We start from the raw sequence: 8,160 nt of genomic DNA, 5'->3' as shown, positions 1-8,160 counted from the left end.
CATTCTCCGTCAGTCTGAAGAGCCATACCACCATGCCGAGATCCACTTAACCCCTTACATGACCAATGGGCCCAAAGTTTTATTACACGCTTCCATAATCTAAGTATAGCTCAGCTAGTTTGGATGAAGCTCCTCCCTGCTCCTTCATTTCTCGCCAGGTGTGTGGAACCACTGTGTGTTGACGTCAACGCCGCCTTGCTCATATAACGTATCTGAAAATGATAAGTCAGAACCTATTAATATCCTTCATGTTTGCACAGCAAAGAAAAAAAATTCAGGCAAATTTTAGAAAGCAACTGCTACAAGACGCTAAAATCCATCCATCCATCCATTTTCTAAGCCGCTTCTCTGTCAGGGTCGCGGGGGGATGCTGGAGCCTATCCCAGCAGTCTTCGGGCGGAAGGCAGGATACACCCTGGACAGGTCGCCAGTCCATCGCAGGGCAGACGCTAAAATAATTGAACTAATTTGCTTTTTAGAATCCATCGTGCACATAAACGTAAGATAATTCCCCTTTTAGGTGAGTTTTGTTTAGTAGGGGTTTTGGCGACCAGCCATCAGTGTTTCTGTAATTTTCCTTATTCCTTAATTCAAAGTGTAGCCCATAATAATACTGCTAAAAGGGTTGTAAACTACCTTTAATTACCTGATAGTTCAGTTACAGCAAGGATGTAATAGTAAATATTGTGCTTACATTGTTAGGTAAGGCCTAAGATTAAAATAAATAAATAAATAATTTTAAAAAACGCTATATTTATTTCCCACCTCAGCTCTGGTGTCATTTTTAACGTCTTTTTATTTTAAAAAAAGTCAATCAACTTACTTCATGTTTAAAACTGAGTTTGTATCACTTCATTTCTGATACTACCTTTAGTCTTGTGATGACATGGGAGCAAAATAATAGAAAATCTAAAGTTGATAGTAAATATAAGTATAAAAAAATTATTTCTTCAAACAAATTCAAATGAGTACTGTTAGATGCTCATCCAAGGCATAACTACGCAAAACTTCATGACTTTAGACCAATCAGGAAGTGTTTTGATGCCAGTTTAGCTACTGGACATGGGTTAATAAGGGAATTTTAATGTGCTTATGCCACATAGACTAGATTTTAACAAATGTTTTGGCAAAAAAATCAATGTTTCAGTCATCAGGCAGTGAATTCATAACCATTTCATGTAACAACTTTCTATGATGGACCTTTTAGAGGTGGACGTCTGGTTCCTATCACCACCACTGTGAATGATTTTTTTTTCTGCAGAGCAGAGCATTTCACATTAAACCGCTCTATATGACTGTGTTTATATCTTAACCACCTTAAAATACAGACACTTTAAAAGAATGGAACAATTTCCCTTTAATTCTTATATGGAAAAAGAAATGAAGAATAGAAATAATGTCAAGTGTTTGTTGGTATTCAGTTTTTACATGAAGGCATTGTTTGTACCCTTAATTCCTTAAAGCAAGGGCTCTTCATATCATCTCATTATCCCAAATATCAGTCAAAACATCTGGTGTCTGAAGTTTGCTTCTTTAGTTTGAGCACTGGAGCTACGAGGCTAATTAACCAATTAATTAGCATCTCTCAAACTGCTTACTTCATTACTTTCTGCTATGTATAAAACTACAAATCTACAAAAGTACAACTACAAAACTACAAGGCTGCTACCGTGTTTAGCTACGCTAATGTACTTTAGTCCCTGTTTATTGGTAACAGTGAGTCATACAGTGTCAGAAACCACATAATCAAGTCTATTAGAGATGCTGAGCGCCTCCACACAGTCGAGATGAGCGAGTGATGATTTAGGCTTGCACTTAGCACCATGCTGTGGTGGCTTTAGAGTCTGATACTTGTGAGCCACATTAGCCTAGTAGCAAGCTTCAGACATAGAGCATGTGCTGTTAGATCAACTATATTTTGGGCTAAGAGAGGAGAAACTGGGTAAATTTGCTTTAGCATGGATTTGGGAACCAGTTCTACTCTTCTCTTTTTTTAAGTGATTAAAAGACACTTCTAAATCCCACAAACGGGGAAATTTAACCCATCTGAGAAGTGAAACACCACATACACACTAGTGAATACACACACACTAGGGGGCAGCGAGCACATCTGCCCAGAGCGGTGGGCAGCCCAATCCACAGCACCCGGGGAGCAGTTGGGGGTTAGGTGTCTTGCTCAAGGGCACCTCAACCGGCAACCTTCCGGTCACAGGGCCAGTTCCCTAACCTCCAGCCCACGACTGCCCCCTTTTCTGAGCTTTAGTGGTCTGTCATTGACCCGGATGAAAAAACTCATTCCATGCTTTTGCTCATTTGGTCACTCAATATGGGTATTCTGGTTGACCAGCATCCAGAACACAGCATATCCCTGCTGTCGGAACAAAACCTTGTATCTCCATTTTTGTCATTTTTAAGTTTTGGACTTTTGAAAGTATCCGTGATCCTTTACATTGGATTTGGGAACTAGTTCTACTCTTCTCCTTTTGGAAATTTCCGTGGAAATTTCATGATGAATGGATCAACAGAAAAAAGTCTGGTTCCATTGACTTACATTAAAAGTAAAGTATGTTTTTACCTTCTCCTGTAAAGATACCACTTTGGAGATACAAGGTTTTGATCCGACAACAGCGATATGCTGGTCTATGCTGGTTTTAGCAGGAGACAAACAAAGAGGCCTTGGAAAATTTGGGCAACCTGTTGGTTTCGTAATTGGCTGTCAGGGAACAGCGAACACTTTCTTTACACTAGGTGTTGCAGTTGTGATGAAAAACTAATATATTTTGTAATTGACTTGTCATTATAATGCTAGATTGTGTTATGTAGTGAATCATAAATCAAATGAACAGAGGCGATACACTGTGATGACAGACTGTTTGAGAATTCATTCGTTTTTTAAGTGTGTAGTGTGCAGTGCTGGGATTTATGAAATGTAAATATTAATAGCATGTGGTTAAACTCACCCTGAGCACTGAAGGCCTTTCTGAAGACATAAGCTTAATCGCAGTTTGATGTGCGACGTCCACGACTAATTAAGTTCAGTAATGTTGGGTTGCGGCTGCGCTCTTAATTAGCAGCTCTCTTTTATATTCTGAGCTTTTTATCCAGATTAAGTTCACTGGTCAGGATTTAACCGACAGGTGGTGCTTCAGCAAGCAAAATTAGACCAATTAATTTAGTTTAAAATGCAAGACGGAATGCATGTGTGTGAATGAGAGGGAGGCAGGGGGAAAGGTGAAGATGCAAGGAGTCGAGGTCGTAAAGGTGGATGACTTCAAATATCTTGGGTCAACCATCCAGAGCAATGGACAGTGTAGAAAAGAGGTGAAGAAGAGGGTGCAGGCAGGATGGAGTGGGTGGAGACGGGTGTCAGGGCTGATGTGTGACAGAAGGATAGCAGCGAGAGTGAAAGGGAAGGTCTACAAGACAATAGTGCGTCCTGCTATGATGGATGGTTTGGAGACTGTGGCTGTGTCTAAAAGACAGGAGGCTGAGCTGGAGGTGGCGGAGATGAAGATGCTGAGATTTTCGTTGGGAGTGATGAGGCTGGACAAGATTAGAAATGAGCAGATCAGAGGGACGGTGAAGGTGGAACAGTTTGGAGATAAAGCCAGAGAGGCCAGCTTGAGATGGTTTGGACATGTGTGGAGGAGGAATAGTGGATATATTGGGCAAAGAATGTTGGAGATGGAGCTGCCGGGTAGAAGGAGAAGACGTAGACCTCAGAGAAGGTTTATGGATGTAGTGAAGGTGGACATGGAGATGGTTGGTGTGAAAGTAGAGGAGGCAGTGGATAGGGCAAGATGGAGGCAGATGATCCGCTGTGGCGACCCCTAAAGGGAGCAGCCGAAAGGAGAAGAAGAAGAATTTAGTTTAAAATGATGTGAAGTTCAGGCCTGAATGTTTCTATTTCTTGACTTGCTTTGCTTATTTTAAAGCAAAGCGACATTATTTCTCGATGTAAATCCGCTGATGTGTCTCTAAACGGGTCGATATTGTAAAATATGTACGACACAGCTGCAGCAAACAAAAACACCAGATTCACACACACGATGCAATTTAACAATCATTTATAATATAGAGAACATAGTATATGTGTATATTTTGCTGTGTTTTGATGATTGATGGATTATGGTTAACTATAGAGACACAGATCTCTTTACAGTGGTGGTGAGAACCAGGGGTCGCCATGACTACAATAGAAATATAGACATTTTATTTACTTTAGTTATTAAATCACCCAAATACAATTGTATGTGTATTTTATTTTTTTCATTCATGACACTTGTGTGTGTTTTCTGACCATTTTATCCCTAAAAATTCAACAGGCTGTTTTTGTTTCTCTCTTTAAGATGTCTGTGCAAATAATCTGTCTTCTGATTTGCTGCCCTGTATTGTGCCCTCCTTCAAAAATCACTCAAAACTGAAGCTGTAGGCTAAATCAGTGGATGCAATGTAAATGTGGATGTAAATATGGTCATTTAGTGACATCACAAAAGTTTCCATATATGGAATGTAGAGTGATTTTTGAAACCTTGCCCATTTTAACATCCAGCAAAATATTTATATATAAATAATGAAATTTTATTATTAAGTGTGGTCAAGTCCAAGGTCAATTCCAATTCCTGACAACCGGATAGATCCCATGTATCAAACGCAATGCATGTGGGCCAAGACAGCCCTATGGCATAATCCTATTCTACCCTATTAATATTAGCCCATTCACCATGAGCCACTACAGGTCCCAGCATGTACTGCAATGTAAATATTTCAGGCAAATGGGCAGTTTTAAAAGGGCCATTTAAAGAGGTTTAACAGTTATCTGCAGTTATCTGTAGTCTGATGTTTTATATACATATGAAACCATTTATATATATATATATATATATATATATATTTTTTTTTTTTTTTTTTTTTTTTTAATCGTTCAAGTTTTCAGTGCCTATTTTTTGCCAAAATGTTAATGAAAAAATCTAATGAAAACACAGCTGGCCCACACATCTGTAGAGATTTTTTTAAATATGGCCCTTTTAGTGGTTGAGTTTGACACCCCTGGGATAGACGGTGTTTCTCCAGAATGTTCTGTCTTCTACTTGGGTCTTCAGGTTTCTGAATGGCTGGTTCATGACTCCTGTGATCGTCTCTTTCCATCTTGTTGCTGGTCGTCCAACTGTTCTGAGCACAGTTGTCTTTTTCAATGAACTGTCTTTTTCTCATAATGTGTCCTTCAGATCGACCATCAGCTCAGTTCATTTTTTCATTGTCCAGCTTTGACATTCAAGAACAAAGCCTGGTCTGTTCTGATCTCTCTTTGTAGAGACACATCATTACAAATGAAGATCTTTTCATGCTCCTCCATCCTTCATCTGCCGAGTGCCGGTCTATAAAAACACATATTTGAAAGTGAGGACAATTGAAAATTCACTTTTCCGTGATCTGGGTTGGATATGAAACACATAACACTGAAACACGTGCTGCTGGAGAACACCAGGACCGGGATTATCAACCACTGCCCAACAGATATAATGGACCAACACCTTCTCAGGGCCTATCAGGAGAAATTGATAGCAGCCCAGCGCTGCCCATTGTGCCAAAAGCTATGTGCTGTTTAGTAAACGGGAGTGGCAAAGGCCGAGGGAGCGGCATTGACTCAGACGGAGGCTGAGCCAAATGACTGCAGGCTGCAGCAGGACTTTGGTTATCTTAGCAGACAAGAGTAAACACAAAATTCCTAAGAACATAAAGGTATCTGTCTATAGCTGTTGCTCAAATTTAGCCACAGAGTAAGTTTCTTCCTCCAATAAAGTGAAAGAAAGAATGAGTGAGATACGCAGTGCATGAATGTTGACCTAATTTTTCCGGGAATCCTCCAGAATAGAAAAGTAATATTAGCAGAAGTTAATAAGTCCAATTTTTAAAGTTAGCCAGCTGCAGATGAGCTAGTTTACATGATTTTTTACTCACTGTCATCCCTATTGATGCTGATAGGACACTACATGACCTGAAACTATAGTTATAGTGCATAAAGCACAATGCAATGTAATCCAAATACAATTACAATACAAAAATGACTCAAACTGAGTTATAATCACATTCCTACCTTTGTTATGGATTACGGAACCAACGCTCACATTTTACATTACACTGACACTATAATTCATGTTTCTCTCTCTTTGGTTTTATTTTCTTTAGCCTGACCACCCATTTAGTCCAGTTCGGTGACAAACCTGGACATCCGTTAGATTAAAATCAGGAAAATACAAGAAAGTAAACATCTTTCTGTTTGTTTCACTCTTCAGTATAACAGAAATCTGATAGCAATATTTGAATTTCAAACATATGGCATAGATTAGCATATATGGATTTACTTTATATCCAACTTATATTAGTAGCCTATGGACATGTACCTGACATATATGGCAAATTCTTTGAAACTGCCCATTTTTAAATATGGGACATGTGCTTCACTCTTACATCAACATATGCAAACATACACTATATTTCCAAAAGTATTTGCTCATATGGCATCCCATTCTTAATCCATAGGGTTTAATATGATGTCGGCCCACCCTTTACAGCTATAACAGCTTCAGCTCTCCTGTCAAGGCTTTCCACAAGGATTAGGAGTGTGGAATTTTTGACCGTTCTTCCAGAAGCGCATTTTGAGGTCAGACAGTAATGTTGGATGAGAAGGCCTGGCTCACAGTCTCCACTCTAATTCATCCCAAAGGTGTTCTATGGGGTTGAGGTCAGGACTCTGTGCAGGCCAGTCAAGTTCTTCCACACCAAACTGGCTCATCCACGTCTTTATGGACCTGCTTTGTGCACTGGTGCGCAGTCATGTTGGAACAGGAAGGAGCCGTCCCCAAACTGTTCCCACAAAGTTGGGAGCGTGAAATTGTCCAAAATTTCTTGGTGCTGAAGCTTTAAGAGCTCCTTTCACTGGAACTAAGGGGCCGAGCCCAACTCCTGAAAAACAACCCCACACCATGATCCCCCCTCCACCAAACTTTAAACTCAATGCAGTCAGACAAGTACCGTCTCCTGGTAACCACCAAACCCAGACTCGTCCATCGGACTGCCAGATGGAGAACCGTGATTGGTCACTCCAGAGAACACGTCTCCACTGCTCTAGAGTCCAGTGGCGGCGCTTTACACCACTGCATTCCACGCTTTGCATTGCGCTTGGTGATGTAAGGCTTGGATGCAGCTGCTCAGCCATGGAAATCCATTCCATGAAGCTCTCTACGCTGTTCTTGAGCTGATCTGAAGGCCACATGAAGTTTGATTACAAGTTTATTAAGTATAATGTAAAGTCCATAAAAACTATCATTGTTTGACATGACACCACATTTTCAACCTCTCTTTATCCCAGTTATCTCTGTTCTGATTGGGTACCTCATTTAAAGATCATTCAAACATGAAGCTGAAACCTCCCTCACAGCTTCAGTGTGACAGTGTGAGCCAGTTTGCACTGACATCCCTGTAGTTGTTGAATAAAAAGCTTTAGTAGGTCACAGTGGTGGACAGTAACTGAGTAACTGAGTAAATGTAATTAGTTTCTGTACTTTAGTATTTTTGGTGTATCTGTACTGAAGTTTCTCCGTTCTGGACTTTTTCCTTTCACTCCACTACATTTCAGAGTCTAATATCCGACTTTTTCCTCCTACATTTTGAGAAATCTGTCGTTCCTTTTGGTTTCTGTGTGTATAAAAACGTAACATGTCAAAACGAAAGAAGCGCAAAGCCAGAGCACCAATCAGGGCCCAGCGGTCACTTTGTTTAGAGCTGGTTTTGACCTGTCGGTCATACCGACCCAGTGCAGCACGCGGTTCAACGTCAGCGCAGCAGCGTAAAACTTTGGGAGAGTCTGTTCAACATAAATGATGAACTAACCTAACTTTGTGTAAATAGAGCTCAATATAGAAATATGTCCACATATGCAGTCGAGACTGACGCGGCTTTTTTCTGAATTTCTACAAACACCATTTCATTTTATAGTAAATGAGTTTGGGCTGGTTTATGTTTATGAACAGACGCCTACAGATCAACATAGTAAAGGAGCTCATCTGTGATCCTGAGTTTAAAGCCAGTTTTTATTCAACTTAAACTTGGAACTAAGTTGTAAATAAATCTGAAACTGAAACTTTGCTTGTGTGTAAA

Source organism: Pygocentrus nattereri, chromosome 15 (genome assembly GCF_015220715.1).
Source record: "Pygocentrus nattereri isolate fPygNat1 chromosome 15, fPygNat1.pri, whole genome shotgun sequence".
Lineage (NCBI taxonomy): Eukaryota > Metazoa > Chordata > Actinopteri > Characiformes > Serrasalmidae > Pygocentrus > Pygocentrus nattereri.
This window is presented reverse-complemented; position numbering follows the sequence as displayed.